At 38.4% G+C, this 25,525-nt stretch overlaps 1 protein-coding gene and 1 long non-coding RNA gene across 2 annotated transcripts in view; one reads left to right on the forward strand and one right to left on the reverse strand.

Annotated features, from left to right (window-relative positions):
• CACNA1A (calcium voltage-gated channel subunit alpha1 A) overlaps positions 1-19,642 on the reverse strand; it is a 419,872-nt gene extending 400,230 nt beyond the window's left edge. Inside the window, exons 1-2 of the mRNA XM_070739561.1 lie at positions 19,472-19,642; positions 19,087-19,320 (exon numbers count right to left, since the gene is read on the reverse strand). The gene's annotated coding sequence lies outside the window, so the exon portion shown is untranslated. The remainder of the gene's footprint in view (positions 1-19,086; positions 19,321-19,471) is intronic.
• LOC139161006 (uncharacterized) overlaps positions 19,634-25,525 on the forward strand; it is a 34,874-nt gene continuing 28,982 nt past the window's right edge. The window contains exon 1 of the long non-coding RNA XR_011558054.1: positions 19,634-19,828. This is a non-coding gene — a long non-coding RNA (uncharacterized lncRNA). The remainder of the gene's footprint in view (positions 19,829-25,525) is intronic.

Below are 25,525 nucleotides of genomic sequence, written 5' to 3' on the forward strand. Positions count from 1 at the left end.
TCTTCTAGTCCAAACCTCTGCTTAGGCAGGAAACCCTACACTACCTCAGACAGATGGTTATCCAACATCTGCTTAAAAACGTCCAGTGTTGGGGCATTCACAACTTCTGGAGGCAAACTGTTTCACTGATCAACCATCTATTTATTTATTTGTTTGTTTGTTTGATTGATTGATTTTTATGCCGCCCTTCTCCTTAGACTCAGGGCGGCTTACAACGTGTTAGCAATAGCACTTTTTAACAGAGGCAGCATATTACTCCCACAATCCGGGTCCTCATTTTACCCACCTTGGAAGAATGTAGGGCTGAATCAACCTTGAGCCAGTCAACCATCCTGACTGTCAGGAAATTTCTCCTTAGTTCTAAGTAACTTCTCTCCTTGTTTAGTTTCCACTTATTGCTTCTTGTTCTACGCTCAGGTGCATGTAAGGCAGTTTTTATGTCAGAGTAAATCATAATAATATTTTTACTAAGCAGAACATTATTTGCATCTCTAAATAGCATTATCTTAGCTTTCAGTAAGTTAATTTTTGGATAGAGGATCAAATAACTCTTAGGTGCTGGACAGAAGGGAGAAATGATGAGAGAAGAAAAGGACTAAGGATAATCTGACTGTTGGCAAGGTGTTTTCATTCTTCTCCTATTTTATTCATATCCCTGGAAATATCTTGTACAATATTGTACTATATTGTATTTAAAATTAAATACAAAACAGCAATAGCATGTAGACATACTGTATATGCTTCAATATGCTTGAATTCTTTAAGATATCCTATATAATAGCTGCATAAACCCAACAATTGACCCTAAACTTAAAATTTAAGTGCATTTGCATACCTTTATGGGATAAAGTGCCTGCAACACAACTCTCTGAATAGATATTGCCACCAGAGGATACTGTCTCTATCAATAAGTAATAAAATACCAGTAGCAGGAATAAAGAAAAGAAAATCAACTTAAACTAACTAGGGATGACCAATCATTCTAAACTAAGTCATATATATTTTTCATTACATAAAAAAGTATGGATTATTTAAAGATAGATTTGTTTTAGGAAACCTCTAAACTTATAAACTACAAATTGCAGCTGCTTATTTCATTATTTTATGTTATGCATTTGAGAAAAATATCATTACCAAAAAATAGTAGGACATACAGTAGTATCAGAACTTTATTTTTATAAATGTCATTCATTTCAGTTTCCTAATTCTTTCCTTATTCTCTATTTCTGCCTGAATCCGATCCTGAGACATTATTTAAAGAGACTCAGCAAGAAAACTCAGCAAGAAAACATCTCATCTAAATGGCAGCACCTAGTTGACTCATTAAACATTAGCCACAACAAGATCTGGCTTGTATTTTTATAGAAGATTCCCATGAAACCAAGATTGGAAAGCACAATGGAAAATAATGTTTGTCACTTTTTTAAAAAAAGCATCTACATCAGACCTGGGCAAGGGGCGGCCCATGGGGCACATCCGGCCTGCCAGCTGTCTGTGAAAAATGTCCCGCTTTTTAAAAAAGTCCTCTTCCCGCGGGGCTGCGGTGGGAGCCTGGAAACGGCGGTCTGGAAGCAGCCGCGCAGCTCCTCTGCCTGAGGGAGGCTCAGGACATTGACAATAAGGTGAGCGCTAGGCTATGAGGTCACTGTGGGTAACGTTAGGAGCTCAAGAGAGACGCTTTGGCAGAGCCGAGCGAGAGTGAGTGGCCAAAAGAGAGAGAAGCAGCGGCGGCAGCGATTGGGGTGCAGGGGGGTGGAGGAAGTGGCAGCAGTGGAGGAAGGAGAAGCAGCGGTGACAGCGGGGGGGGAGCAGCAGCCGTGGGCCAGGAAGAGCCGGCTCCCGAAGGGAGGGGCCGCCAGGGAGGCCTCCTCTGCGCAGGCGCACCACGTGTCCCCTCCCTGACGAAGCGTTAGTCCGGCCCTCTAAAACCATCCAAATTTCTCATGCGGCCCTATGGCAAAATTAATTGCCCACCCTGATCTACATGGATGTGCCCATTAAATTACCAGGGATTCCCACCTGAATTCATTAATTTGGAAACGATCATATCTTATTCATAGCCAAGTTAAAGCACTATTCACCAGTTTTTGAACAAGGATAAAACTATACATAACATTTGCTTCTCCTATGGCAAATCTTTAACCTGTTAATGCCTGATGTCAACAAATGGTGTGATTTCTATTTACAGTGCGCAGGATGTGTTAAGGATCAGATTGATGGGTTCTTCTGGCTTTGCTTTCCTCTACATATCACTAGCTGGAGAAAAACATCATCTTCCTTTTCTTTAGCATGGGATGGTCCTGAGCAGAAGGTGAGTTCTGACAGATGGCAAGATCAGAGGATTTAGCCATCTGTCAAAATTTGTTCTAGTGTTTCAAGTGAATATGCTGAAGGGGAGCTTGGCTATCATTTAATATCATCTGACAGGTAGACTGTGTTTGGACAGGAAATAGCACTCTTCCAAAATAACACTGTTCTGGAGCAATGTGAAACATGCATTCAAAAGTAGCTAACAGTTACGGGTCTCAATCTCTCTGTGTAGAACTGCCATTGCTACTATCAGTTAGATGCCATTCAGATGGAGTATGGCATCCAAGCATGGAGGAGGAGAAATTTTAATTTAAAAAACTCCCCCACTGTCTTAAGCAGAATGTCCTTAGAAGACTGAATTGGAGAGAAGGGAAATGTGCCTATACAGTACTTGTTTTAAGTAGCCAATAAATGTTCAACCAGTCTGATCACAAATGCAAACCTAAAGGTTATATATCTGTAATAGCAATTGAATGGCTGATGATGTGCATCAGAATTTACACGTGGTAAAATCTTCACGGCTGCTTTATGATGAAACTATGGGAGGTTGAATCATTCTGTTTGTGCATATAAGTGTTCCTGACAGCAAGAATCTGACCAAGGCAGATTTGTGAAGTTTTATATCAAAAACAAAATACCAGCATATAAATAGATTGTAGGAATAGGCAAAATCTAGTAATTAGCAGACAAGATATCAGGATGAGTGTCGAAGAGCATATGTTCTGCATGTGTCTCAAAAGGAAACCAGAAGGAAGTAATCTGAGAATAGAAAGCCATGTTCTTCTACTTTGGCAACTTTAAGACAGGTGGACTTCAACTGCCATGATTCCATATCTTCTGAATCTTATTGTGATATGTAATCAATGGCTCTTGAGATGCTAAAGAATCAGGTACTACTGGATTTACAGCATATGTCCAACTGTACTGTCAAAATTATTAAGAATCAATTTAAGTTATCTTGGATGTAGATTCAATATGAGATGAAGATAAGATCATGAAGGCTGAAAACAGAAGTCATCCAGATATTGTAAATTCATGCCATGCTTAGTAGAATTGAGGAAAATTCCCATCATTGCCAATTGTCTAAAATTTCTGTGAAATTTAATGTGTTTTTAAAACTGGAACCATCTGAATACTGTACTACTAAATATCATCACTATCATCTGAAGTTCAAAATTCACATTCTAGAGAAATATATTCGCAACTCACAGTCCTATAACTTGTTATTACTGACTTAAACAACAACAACAACAACAATAATAATAATAATAATAATAATTTATTAGATTTGTATAGTAGTATTAAACAATACTATTATACTAAACTATTCTATACTAAACATTTATAAATTGATTCCAAATTATATGTCAAAGCAATCCAGTATCATCCATACATCATCATCATCATTATTGCTAAGGTTGTCAAATACATTGACTATTTGGTGTTCATTCAAGTAGGCAGTTTCATATACCATTGTCCTCCTTTCTTTGATAATACAACTAGTCCTTGTTTAGCAACCATAATTGGGATCAGCAATTCAGTCATTAACAAAGTCGTGGCTAAGTGAAACATAATGATTTTATTATTTTCCTTAAGCCAAGAGTGGAACCTATGACAGAAACTTTATTTCAGTCTGAAATTTCAGACTGCCAGAAAAAAGAAAAAATAAGCCATCCACAAAAGGGAAGGCAAAGAAAAATGCCAGAATACGTTTTGAGGAACGGAAGAAAAATTGCATTGGCTGAATTTTTGGCCAAAAGCAGAACATTTCTCTGGGTAGTGTGGCAGCAATGCATCATGAAGTAATTCTAAGTTTTAATGTGCCACTATGTGAGTAATGATTCCTGACAGTCCAATACAGCAGGCTGTTGAAAGAAGAAATACAGTGTAACTGCATTAAACAGCAGAGCCCAAGTTGAATAGTTTCAAACGCAGAAGCAAGATTTCAAAGAAGATTGTGAAAATACAGATATTGGATACAATCCAATATTTTATTTTCAATAGCTACAATTCAAAACTGTCCAATCTATATTAGTCACTAAAGGACCTCCAGCTACCAGCAAGTTCCTTCATTATAAGTAGTCCTCGAGATATGACCATAATGGAGTCTGTCCATTATTTTATTTATTTATTTATTTATTTATTTTTTAATGCCACCCTTCTCCTTAGACTCAGGGCGGCTTACAACATGTTACCAATAGCGCTTTTTAACAGAGCCAGCATATTTCCTCCACAATCCGGGTCCTAGTTTTACCCCCCTCGGAAGTATGGAAGGCTGAGTCACTCTTGAGCCGGTGGTGAGATTTGAACAACTGACCTGCAGATCTGGCAGTTAGCTTTAGTGGCCTGCAGTACTGCACTCTACCCACTGCACCACCTCGGCTCTTTTGGTTGCATGTTGCATGAAATGTGTACGTGAAATATGTCACCTAACAATCCTCCCATCCTTGCTCTCTCCAATGAAATGTAAAACAAATAGGTAGGTCATCCTAGATGGGGGAGGATTTTGAGGGTCTAGTACAGGCTCAGGCCCACCTGCCCTTCTCTTCTAAGGCCTCCCCTACCCGAGACACCTAATGCTCCACTTTCCATGTCTTGGGTCCCAACAGACATTGCCCACTCCTACGAGGTCCTCCCAGGCCTTAGGCCTGACTCACACTCCACTAGGCCAATCATCCTTCTCTTCACTTACCTACTTTCTGACTACTTTCTGACTACCGGCAGGCACGCCCGAACCAGAAGCATTTTACCCCTGCATTCTTTGTGCAGCTCCATGGCACAGTTCCGAAAACCACCGCCATTTTGTCTCACCCACAAAATGGCAGCCACATTTGGGTCACCACCTCATGGCCTAGTAACAACTGCTTCGTTTTGCACAGTGCTGTAGAAGCCTTTCTGAGGCAGCAAAATGAAGCACCTTCTCTGGTGGCTGACATTTTGCTCCCGCCAGTTTGTGGATGGAGGCAAAATGGCAGCTAAGTTCAAGTCGCTGCCTTACAGTCCAGAGACAAACTTGGTTTTGCTGTCTTAATAAGCTCTGCATGATGCTGCAGAAGCTTTTCGTAGTATTTAAAGGCTTGTGCAGCACTGTGCAGACTTCTCTAAAAATCTAAAAAAGTTAAATCAAGGCAACTGGACCTTTTAATCTTTTAAATACTTTTGGTCTTCATTTACAAGGCAGCAAAATGAAGCAATTTCTCAAGAACTGCCATTTTGTTACAACTACAAACAGGTGGGAGAAAATGGTTGCCACATTTGGATCATTGCCATGTGGCCTGGGGACAGTTGGCTTGTCTTTCTTCTACAATATGAAGTTGTTAGAGCTTCACAAGTTACGTGTGGAGCATGATGGGCTTGTGGGGAGGAGATCCAAGCACTGCAGGATTCCAGCAGGATGGGATAGGGAAGGGAGAGGTAGGATGGCACTGCAGTGACCCTGTGATGAGTTATATGAGCAAGTGACGGAAGACCTGCAATCACCATAATTTAGAAATTTTGAGTCATGTACAGTATAGCTTTTTTTGGGGGGGGGGTGTCTTGGTAATTTCAAACCTTTCTTCTTCTTCTTCTTCTTCTTCTTATTATTATTATTATTATTATTATTATTATTATTATTATTTGTTAGATTTGTATGCTGCCCCTCTCCGAGGATTCGGAGCGGCTCACAACAAGAAACAGTACAAATCCAATACTTAAAACAATTTAAAACCCTTAATATAAAAAACAATCATACATCTCATACAAACTACTGTATACATAAAGCGGAAACGGCCCAGAGGAATCAATTTTCCCATGCCTGATGACAGAGATGGGTTTTGAGGAGTTTGCGAGAGGCAAGGAGGGTGGGAGCAGTCCTAATCTCTGGGGGGAGCTGGTTCCAGAGGGTCGGGGCCACCACAGAGAAGGCTCTTCCCCTGGACCCTACCAGACGACATTGTTTAGTCGACGGGACCAAAGAAGGCCAACTCTGTGGGACCTAACTAGTCGCTGGGATTTGTGCGGCAGAAGGCGGTCCCGGAGATATTCTGGTCTTCTCTGGTTTCAATATAAAATGTCTTGAAGTCTCCCCCTTTTGCCAATACAGTACTTAATAGACTTTTCTTTTTCCTATGAACACTATGACCTCTTGGAAGCAAGGTTTCTTTCACAAAGCAAAGTTCAAATGTAGAGAAAAAATTTGGGGTTGTTATCCCTCTTTGCAAAATGCACTCAGAATTCATTCAAATGCAGAAATGGTTAATGCTTTATTTCTTTTTCCAGAAAGCATGGCTGACTTGTCTTGTGGTGGTTCATCAACGGCAATTTCTTGATCATGTAATTAAATATTATTTAAACAAGAATTCAGGGCTTGTTTCTGTGGCCATAATAGCCCTAAAGTTGTTAGATACACGAACAGTCCAGAGTTTGTACTAAAGGCAGGGAATTTCCATCAGTTGAAATTATCCCTATAGAAATTTATTGTCTACAGCAAAATTATCTCCTACCAATTAAGGAGAAATTCAGTCTACTCATAGACAGTAAGACTATCAAGTCTGTATTTCTTATCTATTATTTTCACCATTACAAGATAATGCCTTTTAGAATCAGTTGATAAGAAACATGCAGCAGAGATTATACTGAGATTATCAACTTTGCCTTGAATCATTGAACCACTGTCTCTTATATTTTAATTTCATTTAAATTAATTTAAATTAATTAATTTAAATTAATTCACTTTTAACTTTTAACATTAATGTTTAAAAGAAACTGCTTTGGAAACATATACTTTGAATTAAAACCAACATCATACTTAACTATTATCAATAATAATTTAACTTAAGATAGTTAAAGAAAAATTTAATCATCCTGATGTTAACAAACTTCCATTCCCAACAGTTCTAGCTAGCTTGGGATGCTACAAACAATTTGGCTTCAGAAAAAAATTATCTTGTAACCTGCAACTCCTACACTGCAAAAACATATGGACTATACATCTCGATCAGGGCAAATCAATAAATGCAATTTACATAGACTTCTGTAAAGCCTTCAACTCAGTGGTTCATTATAAACTACTTCTAAAAGTGAAATCCTGTGGCATCTCAGGATCCCTACATGACTGGATAACTGTGTTCCTATCAAACAGACAACAAATTGTCAAAATAGGGAGCGCCTTATCTAATCCCATTCCTGTTAACAGCGAAGTACCCCAAAGCAGCGTACTAGGACCCACACTCTTCATACTCTATGTAAATGACCTTTGCGATCACATTACAAGCAACTGCATTCTCTTTGCTGGTGATGTAAAACTCTTCAACACCACTGTTAACACTGCTACCCTCCAAAAAAGACCTTGACTTTGTGTCAGAATGGTCAAACATCTGGCAACTCCAAATCTCAACCAACAAATGTTCTGTCCTACACATTGGCAAAAAGAATCAGAACACCAAATACAAGCTGAATATGCAAGACCTTGCAGACAACCCTCACTCTGTAAAAGACCTTGGAATGCTCATATCAAATAACCTAAGTGCCAAAGCCCATTGCAACAACATTGCCAAAAAGGCTTCAAGAGTTGTTAACCTAATCTTACCTAGCTTCTTCTCTGGTAATATCACACTACTAGCCAGAGCATACAAAAGTTTCACCAGACCAATCCTCGAATAAGGCTCATCTGTCTGGAACCCACACCACATTTTGGACATAAATACTGTACATTGGAAAGCGTCCAGAGATACTTTACAAGAGCCCTCCATTCACCTACTTGCAACAGAATATCTTACACAACCAGACTTGAAATCCTAGGCTTAGAAAGCTTAGAACTACGTCACTTCAAACACAACCTAAGCACAACCAACAAAATCATTTGCTACAATGTCCTTACTGCTTCAACTTCAATCACAACAATACACAAGCACACAACAGATACAAACTCAAAGTAAACCACTCCAAAATCATAGAAAATATGACTTTAGCAACCAAGTAGCTAATGCCTGGAACTCACTACCTGATTCTGTAAAAACTTTACACTTAGACTATCCACTCTTGACCTCACCCGATTCCTAAGAGGTCAGTAAGGGGCATGTATAAGTGCACCAGCGTGCTTACTGTCCCTGTCTTAATGTTTCCCTCTTATCAGTGCCCATATCATGTATATAAACAGTGTTATATCTATGTACATGTATATTACCAATACGTACTTAACAAACAAACAAACAAATCTATTCAAAATGAAACCTTGACTATAAGAAAAGGCCTTAGTCCATTCCTTGCTCCCCAGAATCAGCTTAATCTAAATCTTCTCTATTTGATTTGCAAACATATTTATGTTTAAAGGAAGAATGAAAAAAGTCATGAACAGCAACAGCAAAGAAATAACTGGAGGTGGGGAGGGTCATGAAATAGATTTGAGATCATGAAAAATAGAGCAATTACTAATAACACCTAAGCAAACACTGTTATCTGGCGGACCAGCTGTCACATAAGGTATACTGTTGGTACTTGACACATACTCAAACAAACCCTCAACAGTTTTATGCCATGTGTGTGTGTGTGTACATGCTTATAAAATACACCACAGTTTAAACCATGGAGAGAAGAAAGGAAAGGATGAGCTTATGAGAAAGGATTGTGTAGGAGACTGAAAGAGTTAGATACAGCAATACAGAAAAGTTTGGAGTTATTATTATTATTATTTATTAGATTTGTATGTCGCCCCTTTCCGTAGACTTGAAAATCAAATACTTTTGTTATTATTACTTTGCACAGAGCAATGTATAAAGATGCAGCAAATGGATCTTTATAACATTAAGATAATATATAACACTGGATAAAACATTCTGGATTACACAGAATTTAGCCAGAATTTATGTGATTGATATTCGTAAAGAATAAAAAGGCAAAAATATCCACAGACCTTTTTTTCATTAGCTCCTAACATATTATAACTTATTATAGCTTTTGAGTACTATTTGTAATTTATGTATTTATATACAGTACTTCCATAAGCTCTAAACTGTGAAGACATATAAGCTCAGTTAATGCTTCATTTCTTTTTCTAGAAAATAAATAAATAATAATAATTTACATTCATTTTCTTTGAACTACAGAGGAACATAAATAATTCAAACAAAATATAATTCAATATAAATTTTAAAAATTAGAAAAATCTAAATAAAGCAAAGATGAAAAAGGAAATACTCTACTTAAGAACTTAATTCGTTTCGTGATCAGGTTCTTAAGCAGAAACGTTCTTAAGTAGAAGCAATTTTTCCCATAGGAATCAATGTAAAAGCAAATAATGTGTGCAAACCCATTAGGAAAAAAATAAAAGCTCGGAATTTGGGTGGGAGGAGGAGGAAGAAGAGCAGGAGGACAGTTGCTGCCGAAGGAAGAAGGTGAGGTGAGGGGAATCAAAAAAATCCAAAACTTTAAGGCTTAAAAAAAAAGAGGGACTCTGAGACGGCAAGGAGGAGCATGCACCTCCAATACACCCGGCGTGAGGCTGCCTCCCATACACTGTCTCCCATACACTGTCTGCTGCTGCTGCTGCTGCTACCTCCTGCCTCTTCCTTCCCATGCTGAAGGGCTCCCCTCTCCTCTCACTTGCTCGCTTTGTAGCCGGCGCCTTTCCTTCGCTGTGGTGACTCTTCGGCTGCCCAGAGCAAAGGGAGTGTTTCTCTTCTCTGGGCGCTGGCAGAGGTTTATTCCCTCTCCAAGTGCCCAGAGAAAGGAAAATGCTTTGTTCGCTCTGGACTGCCAAAGCCTCCTTAAGCACCACCAAAAGGCTCCTCTTGCAGCCTAGATGGCCGGAATTAAAGGGGGAATGGCAGGAAATTGGCTGGCGAGATTTTTCCTGGCTTGGGTTCTTAAGTAGAAAATGATTCTTAAGTAGAGGCAAAAAAATCTTAAACATCCGGTTGTTATCTAGAAAAGTTCTTAAGTAGAGGCGTTCTTAAGTAGAGGTACCACTGTAGTCGAAATTTTCTTCTATTACAGTGCAGGTATGATTACATCTATATTAAAATTATTACAACTCAAATTTAAAACAACACATTAAACCTTGTTTTGGAAGCAGTAATGAAGAAATATGGTTCAGATTAGCGTTTTGTCATTTTTTAGCATATTTGTTACATTTTTCTTACATATTTGTTGTATATGAATTCATTCTTTATACCATTATGCTTTGTGTGCTGGTTGCAATCATTTCTGGAGCAGGTGGTTTTACTTTCTGTTGTTTATACCATCTCACCGCAACTTACTCTACATGGGACTGCCTTGAAGACTCTTCAGAACTTCAGTTAGTCCAGGATGCAGCAACTTTAGAAGTTAAGTTAAATTTAACACTTAAGTTTGCTTGTGTAATATGCTGCAATGTCTTACCAGTCAATGACTACTTCAGCTTCAACCACAACAACACAAGAGCACGCAACAGATTCAAACTTAATACGAACCGCTCCAAACTTGACTGTAAAAAATATGATTTCAACAATCGAGTTATCGAAGCGTGGAACCCATTACCGGACTCAATTGTGTCAACCCCTAACCCCCAACATTTCTCCCTTAGATTTTCCACGATTGACCTCTCCAGGTTCCTAAGAGGCCAGTAAGGGGCATACATAAGTGCACTGGTGTGCCTTTCGTCCCCTGTCCAATTGTCTTTCCTTTTCTCTCACTTATCATATATATTCTCTTTCTTTCGTATATCCTCTTCTCTAAGTTCACTTTCATCCTCTTTTATATTATCACATGTCTATTTTTCTTCCTATGTATTTATGTATTGGACAAATGAATAAAATAAAATAAAAAATAAGTGCAGGAGTAGCACTGACTGCCATTTAGGTTTCAAGCACAACTTATGTGCCATCATTGCTGCACAGGCATTCACTTTCGCTTCTAACATCAGGAATTATTTGTTTATGAGAGTAGTGCAACAGTATGAATTGTGGCCTAGAATAAAAATGAAATTAGTATCTTGTGAGGAACATATCACTATTCCCCATATTCCTTATAATAAACAGCATATTAAGTTGTGCTTGAAACCTAAATAGCGGTCAGTGCTACTCCTACACTTGTATTACACAAGCAAACTTAAGTGTTAAATTTAACTTAACTTCTAAAGTTGCTGCATCCTAGAGATTCAGGTTGAGCATTAAGAAAACCACAATTTTAATAACTAATTTAAAGGGAAAAAATATTATTGTACAGTCAAATCACCAAGAGTCAGCAGAGAGCTAGAAAGTCAATTGCAGCCTTGCTCAGCAGCCATTAAAGAATAGTGCCTTTCTTTGGTGTTAGCTGAGTAGAGTGACAGCCTAAAAATAAAAATGAATGTTCTGAGGGCATGACCAGAACTGGAGTTGACAGGTAATGCGGAAGGCCGATGGCAATGCTTTCAACAAATATTTCTATCATATGTGCAATTGGCCACAATAAAGAAGACATACAGAAAATTGCGTTCTTCCTAGCTGGATGCCCTGAATAATAAAATATATTCATGGATGAAGATGACGTCTTTAAAGTCTTGTTGCAGAACTTTAAAACCTTGTTGCAGATATTTGAGGTCTATTTTGTACGGCAAAAAACTGTAACTTCCGAAGGTTTTGTCTTCGAATACTATCTATAAAAACATATTAACTTTGACAGTTGAAGAATTTATAACAGACCTGATATTAAGATTTTGTCTTGAACTTTAGCATGTTGACTGAAACTTTGATCAGCAAATTAAATTGTCTGAGGATCTTCCAATAACTCAGAGCTGAGGACCACAGCAAAACCAAGAAATTAGTGAGCAGACCTTGGCAATTGTCTGGATAAGGAGAGGACAGGAGATTGCCCATTTGTGCTCTGGACAGTTGCTGTTCAGAACAACTGTTTTTCACAAGTGTGAGTGCCAGGAGATGACAAAAGATCTGACATTTCTCCCAAGTGTTGGAAAAACATTAAATGATTACATCTTAAAATTGTTTTTGGCAACAGATTTCTGTTGTTTTTATTGTATTAATTGGTTGACTTTTATGGTTTTTAGAATGATTTTATATGCCTTTTAATTTTTGATTGGGAGCCACCCAAATTGGTTGAAAAATGGGTGGCTGAACAAATGTTTTAAATAAAGAAAAGAAACCTTGTTCGCAGCCATGATGGAAGATTTTAAAGGACATTAAATTCACAAACTTTACTTTCCAAACAGTTTCAGAAATTGCTTGTTAATTACTTCTAAGGCATGAGAGACTTTTGGAATGATAAACCTGAAAAGGTCAGATGAGTCTGCCTTCAATCCTGAATGAAATTTTAATCATGAGCTTAGCAATTTAAAGAATCTGATTTAAACAGCAAAAAGTTACATGGGATTTTGATCTAAGAAAATTATAAATGGACTAAAGGTCCATATAAAATTGGAATGTACTGTAATTTTGGAATTAAAACTATAAACAGACTATATTACACCTCTCCTTGTTCCATGAGCTATACAGGATCTCAGTTGGCCTCCAAGTGCAATTCAAGGTATTACTTATCATCTATAAAACCAAACATGACATGGAACCAAGTCATTTGTAGAAATACCTGCCTCTGTTTCTTCCAATCCCATTAAATCCAGCAGGTTTATTTATTTTTATTTATTTATTTTATTTTATTTGACTTCTATGCCAGCCAATCCCGAAGGACTCAGGGCAGTTTACAACAATATAAATTACAAAAAAGTAAAAAATACAATCTAAACTCTGAAACCCTAATTAAAACTCATAATAAATAACTCAACAACATACATACATACTATTCATACACATTCATATACATGGCCAAGCTAGTTGTTGATTCAGGGCCCCCAGGCCTGCTAGCATAGCCAGATCTTCATGACCTTACCGAAAGCCAGCAGGGTGGGAGCAGTATGGACATCAGGGTGGGGGGGTGTTGATTCCATAGAGATGGGGCGGCAACAGAGAAGGCCCTCCCCCATGGTCTCGCCAACCTGCATTGCTTAGTTGACAGGACCTGGAGGAGGCCAACTCTGTATGCTCTAATTGGTCTCTGGGAGGTATGTGGCAAGAGACGGTCCTGTAGGTTGAACATGCTTTGGATCCTATCTATTAAATAGTCCTTGCCACATCACTGCCTCTAGAATACAATACTTCCTGAGGTTCATAGAACTCTGCACTTCTAGGCAGTGGTAACATCCAATTGTTTTACTATTGGTTCTGTGGGCATGGCTTAGTGGGAGTGGCAGGGGAAGGATATTGCAAAATCTCCTTTCCCATCCCACTCTGGGGCCAGCCAAAGTGGTATTTGCCAGTTTTCCGAACTACTAAAAAATCCACTACTGGTTCTCCAGAACCTGTCAGAACCTGCTGGATTTCACCCCTAATTCTGGTCTTTCAGAAGTCTTCAGGAGGTTAAATGATATGCTCATTTAAGTTTGTTTTCCTTATTCTTGGAATTTAATTTTTCCTTGAATATCATTGCATACTTTTCTTATTTTTCTTACTAATAGACTTGGTCTAATTTATCCTGTACATGTCAACTAGAGTCACAACTGTGAAATGAGAGTTGTGCAAGTTGATGCAATAAATAAAATATTAGCAAAATGTATTTCTAGCCATTTAATAGAATCTAAATTACGGTACTAAGTACAAATCACTTGCTAATGAACAATTAGAAAAACTATTATGATGGTACAAAAATCAGATGACTACTACCTGGCATAAAGACTGGTTTTCTGTATTTTTTTTACTGCCATCTCTAGTATTGGTTATCCAGATCTTTCAGTCCAGATCTGATCACTTTGTTCCAATTTTCTAACATAAAATGAAGAGTTTAATCAAAGCACAAATAACAATATACTGTACTTGAATGTTGTATGTACGTGTAAGACCAGCTTGTCAAGGGCTCTTTGACAGAAACAGACTGTTACAACATAGGCCTCTAAAGAAAGAGTTATTCAATGTTTGAGAATACTTGGCTATAAATAATATTCTGGCAATGGCAGCAATAATACACAACAATACACAATTCAATGGTTATTCTCCCACACATATTCCTATTTTGAGACATCTCAGGTATTATATAGTATGTCTATACCTTAACGTTCTATTTCATATACAATTTCATTTTTCAAACAATTGATGCAACTTAGCAAACTTCAAGTAGCTACTTTAGAACACATTCATGGCATACCATTTGTCACATTAAGTAAACTATAGTTGAAGAAGTAAAAAGCCATAATTGCTCTAAACTGCAAATATATCCAACCACAGAAATAGTAGCTCATTCCTCCTCCTCTACAGAAGCCAAATATTTCAATTTTTGCAAAAGTGGGCACTTTTGAGCCTTAAATAATTATATGCAAAGTAAAAGATGGCCTAGTTATTTATTTTTCCCCAAATCAAAGTTCTGTACAGGAGAAGTAAACATGTGATACACATGTACATAGGAAAAACAAAGAAACCAAGAACCGCAGAGATGATGTTGCAAACATGTAAATTCATTGGTGGTCAATCCTATTTCTTAGCATATTTTCCAAACCAGTAGTTATTTAACCACAAGTTAATCATTAGCCTTGACACTGGACTATCATCAGATCATAGCTAAAATAAGCCCACATTCAAAATGTCTTAAGTATCAGCTTTAATTAAAGAATAATTAACGTTACCATAATTTGATTCATGATTTAGATACCATATTAAAATCAACTGCAATAAATATGACTTAGTATGCCATACAGGAGATCTAACATAAAAACAACAGAGAGATAACTAACCTGTACACAACATTTAATCACTGTATGGCAAGCAGCTGATCAGATTAAATTAATATCAGAATACTGTGAACTGCTTTGGATATAAAGATTTATCCAAGAATGCTTAAAGGAAAAGAAGCGGGTCATCATGTTTATAAGCTGTAATATTCCCCAAGCAGAACATTTACAAAGGAAATCTAAACTATGTTTCACAACTTCATAGCAAATAAAGCAAATATATATATATAAATTACTAAGATTATAATTCCATTACAAATGACTGCCTAGAAAAACGATGTTAAATTTCCTCTCTTTCCTAGACTTTATGTTTCTTAAGTAATCTCAGAACCTTTTTTCTCCCTGCAAGAATACAGAAACATCTCTTTCAGCAGTAGGCTAAGCCTAGAGCATGGGCTCATGAGCCAGACCATAATTATTCATTACACCTGTGGGGGAGGGGAGGGGAATCACTACATATTATGAAGGTCTGCCCAATTAGCATTCCTCTCCTACATTCCATCCCATTAAAAGAAAATGCTGACATCTTCCCTGTTGGCTCTCTCAGCAGCTGTGCCATAAAGAATTCCCCTGGGCTTTTCCAACCATCACATGTTTTGCTTCACAATCCAATTCTCCACAGAAAAAAAAGTATCCTTGTGTGCATGCCCAGTCATATTTTGATATTAATACATAAAATATATCTATTTTAGTTTCTCAAGAGATAGAGGAAACAGAGGTATAATCTGGCAGAATGTACAAACCAAACACAACTAAAACAGGTATTTAGGATGCATTCTTGAATAGTGAGATTGGTGGCATATCAATTCAATACAAAATAAGACAGGGCTTATAAAGTTGAAGGAAAAATTTCAGGATAGTCTCCCTATCAGATCATTCCTTGCTTTTTTCAAATGTTTCCTCAAAGTTTTGCTTCCACGGCATCTTGAAATATTCCTAAAGTATTTTTTTATACAAAAGGAATTTCCAAGATATGTAGATCATGTAACTAATACTTTATGAAGAAAAATAAAATACTCTGGCATTATTAAAGGACAGAATTTACCCTGTAATACAGCAATACAGCATTTCACCCAAATTAGTGCTTCTCTGATATGTTGAAACCCCAATTCCCAGAAGGTAGGGAAAGAGAAAGGATGCTCTTCCTCCCCCTTCCCACCCCACAGAGTGTTCTGAGACTGTGAACCATCCTTTCTTGCCATCATTGGTAAAATAATCTGATTGGGATATCTTAGATTCCATTTGTCACATGAACAAAATACTCAATGTATAAATAATCTTTATGTTAGTCTAGTATGTTAGGCTAGAAACTATATCCCATATGTTGTAAGCTAGGATAGAATGCAGTGGAGAAATTGAATCTATGGCTCCTCTGTGCCAAATTGTGAGTTTATGTCTGATGCAACACATGAAGTAGGGAACAAGTTCATTTTTATGAAGCATGACTCTATGGGTATTTAGAAATGTCCTGCTGAAATTATACATTGTCACTATAAAGTGTTATTGAGACTGCAATCTTACTTAAAATGATTTCTCCTTATAGCAAACTTTATTAGCTGTTTGGGAATGATCCTAAAAAGCTAAGCAGAATTAGGTTTGATTAATAGCTAAAAGGAGATTAACTCAATACAACTAAATACATATTTTGTTCTGCTAAGGATGATGTGGCTTGCTAAATTAAGAATATTGTGTAGACCAAATCATTGTAATTTGTAAAGCAGGTTTTATCATTTAATCTCAGACTGTCAATTGTGTTTAATATCATGGTTAGGTGATGGTCTAAATTTTTCCAAAGAGGCAACTTATAAATGTATGCTCTTCAAATTTCAGAATTCTCAATAATGGCCAGGCTGAGTTTTAAGTCTATACAGTGGAACCCCGACATAAGAGCTGCTCTACTTAAGAGCAACTCGAGATAAGAGCTGGGAGGGGAGAGATATTTTTGTTCTACTTACAAGCCCAAATTCGAGATACAAGCGCCAAGGAGCTGTCTCCTGAAGCCAAACGCTAACTTCCGCGTTCGGCTTCAGGAGACAGCTGCGAAGCGGCGCGCGTGTTTTAAAAGGTTGCAGCCGGCCTGGGGGGCTCGGGGGGGTGCTTGCAGCTTTCTTTCTTGCTCTTTTTCTTTCTCTCTTTTACCTTCCCTTCTATTTCTTCTTTTCTTTCTCCTTCCCACCTTCTTCCCTCCCTCCCTCCCTTCACTCATTCCTCTCTTACTCTCCCCTTTCATAAGTTTCCTTGCTTCCTTCCTCTGTTCCTGTCCCTTCCCCCTTTCTTTCTTTCTTTCTTGCTTTCTTTCTTGCTCTTTTTCTTTCTCTCTTTTACCTTCCCTTCCTCTATTTCTTCTTTTCTTTCTCCTTCCCACCTTCTTCCCTCCCTCCCTCCCTTCACTCATTCCTCTCTTACTCTCCCCTTTCATAAGTTTCCTTGCTTCCTTCCTCTGTTCCTGTCCCTTCCCTCTTTCCTTCCTTCCTTCCCACCCTCCGTCCATTCATTCACCCATTCCTCTCTTGATCGCTTAAAGCCGGTCCCTGGTGCAAAAAGGGTTGGGGACCTCTGTCCTACAGGATTGGGTGGCAGAGAAGTTGAACATATGTAAATTTAAAAGTTTAAGAAAGTTTACAAGTTAAGTGAAAGAAACTTCATTATTCATTTATATGTACATGTACATTTCTTCATTAAAAACATGTCTTTCTGCATAATTTAGACTAACTTTGTGAGTTTTTTGAGGGCTGGAACCAATTAAAATTATTTACATTAATTCCTATGGGGAAAAGTCGTTCGAGATAAGAGCTGCTCGACTTAAGAGCCCAGGTCCGGAACGAATTAAACTCGTATCTCGAGGTACCACTGTATACAGTATATATATATTTGTCCTGGCCTTTATCAAGAGCACAATCATGGAAATTGGAAAGTAAGTAAGGGAAGATCTCTTCATAGATAATGAATAAAACTGAAAGGTAAAAAAAACAAGCACTGGGGAGATAAAAGGATCAAATGTCTTGCTATAGTGCCATTCATATATTTCTTGTTCTGATGCCACACTATTATGGTCTTTATAAAGTTGTCTGCCACTCTTGCCATTATAGATGTAGCCAATCTCCCAATATCAAAGGCCAAAGAGATTTAAGCTGGAGACTCTGAGCCAGCAGTTCCCTGACTTCCTGGATGTTCCTATTATACAGAAACAAAGCACCCAAGGGATAGTTGGAAATAACATATACTGTGCCTGCTGAAGGCATATGTTCCTTGGAGCAGACAGAGTAACAGAAATACCAAATTATTTTTATCTGCAGTCCATATACCCTAAAAGCAGAACAACAAATATATCAGGCAGAAAGGTAGGCAGAATAAAAGGCAATGGAGAGATCCGACTTATTTTTCTAAGTTTGAGGGAAGAGATGGTGTGGATTTGGTATTCATCCCAGCAGCCTTGTAGGACCTGCTTCACTGCTTGAGACTAAATATGCAAGGTATATATACAGAGATAGTGGGAGGAGCAACACAGCAGGTTTGGACAGCTATTGAAAGAAGAAAAAGGCAATGTTGGAAATTGTCCCATGCTTCTGAGTCTCCATTCCAACATGATTCAGGAAGACAGTCCTTCCCAGGGTTAAGTGACATGTTTCCCCTTAGGGGACAGGAATTGCTGCTTGAAATATTTGCCCAAATAGATTCAAGAGAGAGCAGCTAAACTAAAAATATAACATTAGAATGCAATGAAAGTATTGGGGCTTCATTTGAATCTCCATCTAAAGCAAAGCAAAACATAGAAGGTAGTTAAAATCTTCATGCCCACTGTTTGACCATAGGGAAACCTCTAGCACAGCATTCCTCTCTTGGGCATACCCAACACACACACACACACACACACACACCAGGTATTGCCACCTCCCCTGCATCAAAATGTTGTGTTCCTTGTTAGGTTTGCTGGGGGAGGTAAGGTAAGATTTCCTTCCCTAGGAGCATGGAGTTACAGAGCATTCTGCCCAAGTCTCACCCTAGCCACCTCCATCCCGTTAAGGTGCCAGGGCTGCCCTCACACTCACCTGTATTTTCTCAGATGCTCGCGTTGACAGCAAGCGAAGAGTTAACGCTGCCAGCTTTGCTTGGCCTCGTTCCCTGCCAGGTGTCCTGCCAAGAAACCGGGAAGCATACTTAATCCGTTACACCAGGAGGAGGAGGCGGCAATAGGGTGGGAAAAGGTTGCGCGGCGGGATTTCGCCTAAAGCCCACCTCGGGGCACTGAGGTACCCTGGATGCCCGCGCGGCACAGAATCCGCCTAGAGAGGGAAAGAGGGGAGAGCAGTTCTCAGGGCGACTCCGACGTGAGAAGGGAAGGGGAAGGCGAGGGCCAACCTGTGCCCATCCACTTTTGGGGGAGGCGCAGTCCCACACCGCCGGGGAGGGTCCCTTGCGGATTCAGGCTCCCACCTGCCACTTCCCCGCGCTTTGCCGGGCCAAGCTCTGCTCCGACACCGACCCAGACCTTCCGCCAGCCCGTCCTCCTTCCCTCCTTTTGGTTGCGCCGCCAATTCCTCCTCCCCTCCCCTCGCACGTGGTCCCTCACGCTTTCTTCCTGACGGGAGGAGCCCGGCCGCAATTATTTCTCCCGTCAACAAAATCTCTCCCCCCCCTCGCCCCACGAAGAGTAATCACCTACCGCAGCTGGCGGGCCCCAGGCAGGGCGAGAAACGGGCGAAGGATGAGCGGAGTTACCCTCGACGTCGGTGGGAGGGCGGAGGAAACGGTTCTCTTTATTTCTCCCCAAATGCCGCGGGGGAAAAAAGGGTAAGAGGCATAAACGACCGACCACGTGCCGTGTTGGCGGCGGGGGTTGCGGTGGAGGTGCACCGCTGCACCCTTTAGGCGCCTTTTTCCTTTGCGCTTTGTCGCCTTTTCTCCTTTGAGGAAAAAAAAGGGGGGGAGCTGGGCTTGTCCTAAAGGAGAACGCGTTACGTGCGGGGCCGTTTGTGTTTTGCTACAATTTGCCCGTGGCCTCAACCTGTGAGGGAGGTTTGGAAAACAGCTGGACTTGTTGCATGCGGTGGAGCTGGCTGCCAGGGAGGATTCTCGGGGGGCACCGTTGCAGGGAACTGCGGTGTTTGGGCACAATCCCAGACGCAGCTCCTTGTAAGCAGGTCCCGCTGAACTTAAATAAGGGGTTTACTACGGAACACGCAACCATTATGCACCGTTTGTTTTTGGGGGGAGGTTGGGGGAGAGGGAAGGTTATTTTGGAGTGAATCACAAACAAGTGGAAAACTCTGGTCAGGGGATACGATCCTGGATCGTTACCCTAGAGCAGTTTCCATTGATATTCATAAGCAAGACTAGCACCGGAGTAAGGCCAATGAAAAGATTTAAAATATCTGGAGAGGAAGAAAAGCTTGTGCAAAATTCGGCCATAATACTATCTGTTATGTAATGTAATATAGAAGTCCTTTTCGAGGGATGGATTTTTCCATTTTCAGCTTCAGAATGGCAGAATTAAGACTGGGAAAGGGAATTTGCATTAGAATAGAATAGAATAGAATTCTTTATTGGCCATGTGTGATTGGCCAATAAAGGAATTTGTCTTTGGTGCCTGTGCACTCAGTGTACATAAAAGAAAAAAGGTACATTTGTCAAGAATCATGAGGTACAACACTTAATGATTGTCCTAAGGGTCAAATAAGCAATCAGAAAACAATTGATATTAATAAAAATCAACAAGCAACAAGTTCCAGTCATACATTATAGATTGACTTGTAGATTAAAAATATAGATTATGATCTTAGTCCGATCTGTATTATCCTTTTATCAATCTAGGACTGTGAACAGAGGTGTGAATAGATAAAATGATTAGGTTTGTTGTAAATCCAACTCCAGTATTTGTTTTTAAAGTGTTAGTTAATTCACTAGGGTAGCTCTCCTTGTAAGAGCTTCAGAGAGAGCTATGTAGTCTAAAAGTCCTCTGGATGTTATGTGGTATGTTCTGAACCCAATATGTTTTGCTCAGTCAAAGAATACATGGAAAACTATAGGTATTGGAAAGGTTTTAATTTTTTATTTTATTAAGAAACAGCAAAAATCTGCTATTTTTGTGGACATTTCCTGAAATAATTGCATCCTTTATCTCTTTTGTTATTTTAGTATGTATTTTTTATGGATTGCTTCTCAAACTTGATTCCCCCCCCCCCCATAATATTAAATAACAAGTAATGCCAGCTACAATGTATTTGGGTAAAATCACAATTAGATTTTCAAAAGTGACTTTATCTTTGAAGCAGTTAGGTAATACTAACCCTCAATTTTGAGATTTATGCCTTTTCTATGCAACACTACCCAAACAGACTTTCCTTGACTTAATGCCCTTCAGATAATGCCCTTCAAATTCCAGATTTTCCATTTTGGTAATCCAACATACTTAGAAAGATGCTGTTCTAGGGTAAAACCCCGCAAACTTCTTTTATATAATCAACTCCAATTCCATCTTTAGGGAGGAACTGGTGTGTTGTTACCAAAGTCCTATTTTTGTCAATTCGGAGCTCTCCTGGATGATTGAACCAAATCTATTGGAAAATTGTGGATTTTCAGTAGCACAATTATTCATTTTTCCCATACAAATAAAATATGAGTATTAGGCTTCTGCTTGGTTGAAATGTCTAATAACATCACTGTCCTACTCCCAAGCAACAATATTTCAGCCCCATCATCTGAGAATGTTACTGTCATATCCAACTGTGACCCTTGAAAATGCACAAGTACTTTTTAAAGTCTACTGTAACCCCTGTCTGCAAAAAGATAAACTCCCCACAATAAGCTCTTGAAATAGAATTCAGAGACAAAAAATTGAAACAGAATAGTAGTGATCCATTCTATTTTAATTACACATTATGTTGGAACAAATTTCATAGCAAATGAATTATAATTTGGAATTTTCCTATCTTTGCATAAAACTGCTTTTTCTGGTATTAATATTTCCACATATAAATGTATAAAAAGGCTAATATCCTGCTCATAGAAGATTTCACTGTGATTCTAAATGCTGCTATCGACTTAGACATCTGTCGAAAGATATTTTTATGCTATCCCATCACAAAACCCGGCCATCATGGGATTTTTAGCAGTTTTCACTGCAGGGGAATTCACCTGTTTTTGCTGTCACCCACACAGGTTAGATTAAATATGAAATACTGGGTTGAAAAAACAGGCTCTGTGCAACTAGATTGATTCTGAGCTACAGGTAGCCAACCAGACCACCAATATATCTACGGTCCTATTTAGGTTTTCAACAGGTTTCAGTCTTCTTTTATAGCATATCCTGGCAATCTTACAGCCTCAAATTTCAAGTTGATTTTGTTCATTTTCAAAATATTTCTAAGCTGTTTCTCTTCATAATAATTTATTCCTAGGGCTGCTCCTCCCATGAAATCAAGGGAAGCAATAATAAGTTTTATTGTAATTGCCCACTCTTGTTGTCACTTGTTCATTGCTATTATTTGCTCTGCCATTTCGCAGTTGCAATTGCTTCATGTTCAGCATTTATTTACTTCCCAAGAGTAGTTATAATCAAGAATTGATAAAGAATGTTTCTAAATAGTCATTAATGTTCAGTGTAATTCCATTAGATAAATAATTATTTGGCTATTTCTGTTTCTTTGATATTTCTTTATATTATTGCTTCAGCATCACTGCTTCAGAGGACTATTCAGAGAATAGTTTTAATTATTTTCATTCCATAACATGGCTAGTTCCCGAAATGATACAGCCAGAAGTAAATCCCAAACTTTGAAAAGTCCAGGTTCAAATTAGGTATTCAGTATTAAGGTTTTGTTCCATTGAAGTTCATTGGAATGAAAAGCACCATAGGAAAAAATGGAGACCATCTCTAATGATTATCAGCATATTTTAGAGACTTTCCTTGACTTATAAATGTATCTTATAGGTATAATTATACCTAAATTTACATAACTAGGAAATTATTGCATAAATTGAAAGTGGATTGGTGGTTGAAATCCTATTCCTAATATGCTGATTTCTCTCCTGAAATGTTTTCTTCATTACTTCTTAAATGAGATAAGTCTTCATATCATAAATACATATTCATAATTACAGTACTTTATTTTCTGGGCTTTTCCCTTTTGAAGAAAGGTGCATTTATTGTAGACAAAAAGAGGAAAACACTTTTGGCAGTTTGTCTCACTCTAATAAATAATATTAATTTTGCAGTCATTTGAAGCAAATGGCTAGTATTGTAGAATACTGGAATACAGTGTTCAAGCTATTGGAGTTTTAGGATGCAGAGAGAGTGAATAGAAACAAAATTTGTTTGTTTGTTTGTTGTGTGCCGCTCCAAGTCCAGGAGAGGGGCGGCATACAAATCTAATAAATTAAATCAATTAGATTTCTATGCAGCCCTTCTCGAAGCTGGAAATATAAAGCAAAACATAAGCTATCCACAGCTGAGCCATTGATTTCAGATTGATAATTTGATGAGTTTCAAATGAATTCAAATATCCAGATTCAATATCTTTAAAATAAATTATTACAATAACTCAGAATCATTAGGACTATTCCCTAGAAGTTTAAAGTAATTTAATTAAAAGTTGTTTTAGTGCTTATAGTGTTTATCCCATTTCTCCTTTCAGAGTTTGGGGATGCAATTCATATAAGGGTTAAATTTCTTTTGGAAGAAGGTCACTGGAAGGTAATTGATATGCTGCAATATTTCATCTTATTAAAAATATATGAGAAATTGCTACCTTGGATGCACTGGTTGTTAAGGTTTTGACACCCTAGGAAAACTATGCCATTATTAATCACACCATCACAAAAAAGGATTTAAAAAATTTCGATTTCTCCCCCGCCCCCTCCACTTTTGATTATGGCACCTGCCTTACTTAAGTTTTGTGATCTATGGAACCATCTCGCCTGCAATGGACATCCAGGGAAGCAATTGTGAACAGAATGATGATGGTATGAAAAGCTGGGGAGTAGATCAGTTATTTGTAATTCCTTTCTGGACAAGGAAAGGATTTAAGTTTGCCCACAAGTGCTCCAAACAGGTGCTTCTCACAAGAAGACCACAAGACAGAAATCTCTGGTGCAATTAGAACTTTGTGAGACTCTTAAGGATTGTGCAGAAAGACCCCTGAGTTATCAAGGACATGCACAGAGAATTCCAGCAGATATCCAGGAGATATGAGTAATCATTCAATCATATAAAACAGATACATTAAAGTTCAATTAGTGTTTACTTTAGAAATAGCACAGTCAAGTTAAACAGTCCAGTCATACACATTCAATACAATAATAATATTATAAGCCTGTATTTGTCTTACATATCAGACATACTTTACAGCTTACAAATATATCAAACTAACACACTACATCAGTCACATGAATCAACAGAAAGAGCAGAGAGAGAAACCTTGCTTTCTAGCTCTCTCTTATGGCAATTTGCAACACTACCTCTTAAAGCTATGGTACTTCATACATTCATTGTTAGCCTGTTTATATATTGCAAACCCAACTCTTGTACAGTGTACTAACAGAGGCTAGGGAATAACCATCTTGCTCAAACCATGACTGGTGCCTAAAAAGGGTAGTGAATTTGCATACTTCTTTTGATTTATTAATTCAGAATGGAACAAAATGTTTTAAGACTGGATTTTTTTTAAAAAAACTGTAGACCCAGAAATTAATTGTGCTAATCTAGACTGTGTTTAAAAGATGTTATGGAAGAAGAATACCTTTTACCAGAGAAGTCTGAGACTGAAAAATTCTATAAGAATAAGAAAAAGGTTACACTGGACTAAAATTGTTTATACTTGTGATGAAATGGGGCATCATTTCTTGTACCCTGTTTCCCCAATAGTAAGACACCCCCGATTGTAAGACGTATCGGGGGTTTCAGGGGGGTCGGCTAATATAAGCCGTACCCCGAAAGTAAGACATATGTCTTACTTTCGTGGAAACACGGGGGGTATTTCCGCCTCCCTCTCATCTAGCTGCGCGCCGCCTCCTGCCCACGTCCGCACCGTCCCCCTCTCCATACGTCGCCACGCCGTCTCCTGCACTTGTCACTGCCGCCTCTGCAAATTTACTCGGGCACGTCCCTACTCCAAAGAAACCTCCCCCCCCCCGCCCGTCACAGAAGGTAAAATGCATGTACACTAAAAAAAACACATTTTACACAGTTTTTTTAGCTGTCAGTGCCCCTTTAACAATATAAGACATACCCCGAAAGTAAGACATAGTGGGGCTTTTGGGGATAAAAAGAAAGTAAGACACTGTCTTACTTTCGGGGAAACACGGTACATTCCTTTTCTAAATCTTTGTTTCTTTTTTCTTTCAGTTTGCTTTAAATTTGTATAATTGTGATTGCAATTTTTAATAAAATTACTATTAAAAACCAATACCAGTCAATTTTTGTTACAGTTACAGACTAGAATAAAAGTTAAACACTGGCACAAAATAAATCAGTACAGAATAGAACTGGAC

The sequence above is a fragment of the Erythrolamprus reginae genome, chromosome 2 (genome assembly GCF_031021105.1).
Source record: "Erythrolamprus reginae isolate rEryReg1 chromosome 2, rEryReg1.hap1, whole genome shotgun sequence".
Taxonomy (NCBI): Eukaryota; Metazoa; Chordata; class Lepidosauria; order Squamata; family Dipsadidae; genus Erythrolamprus; species Erythrolamprus reginae.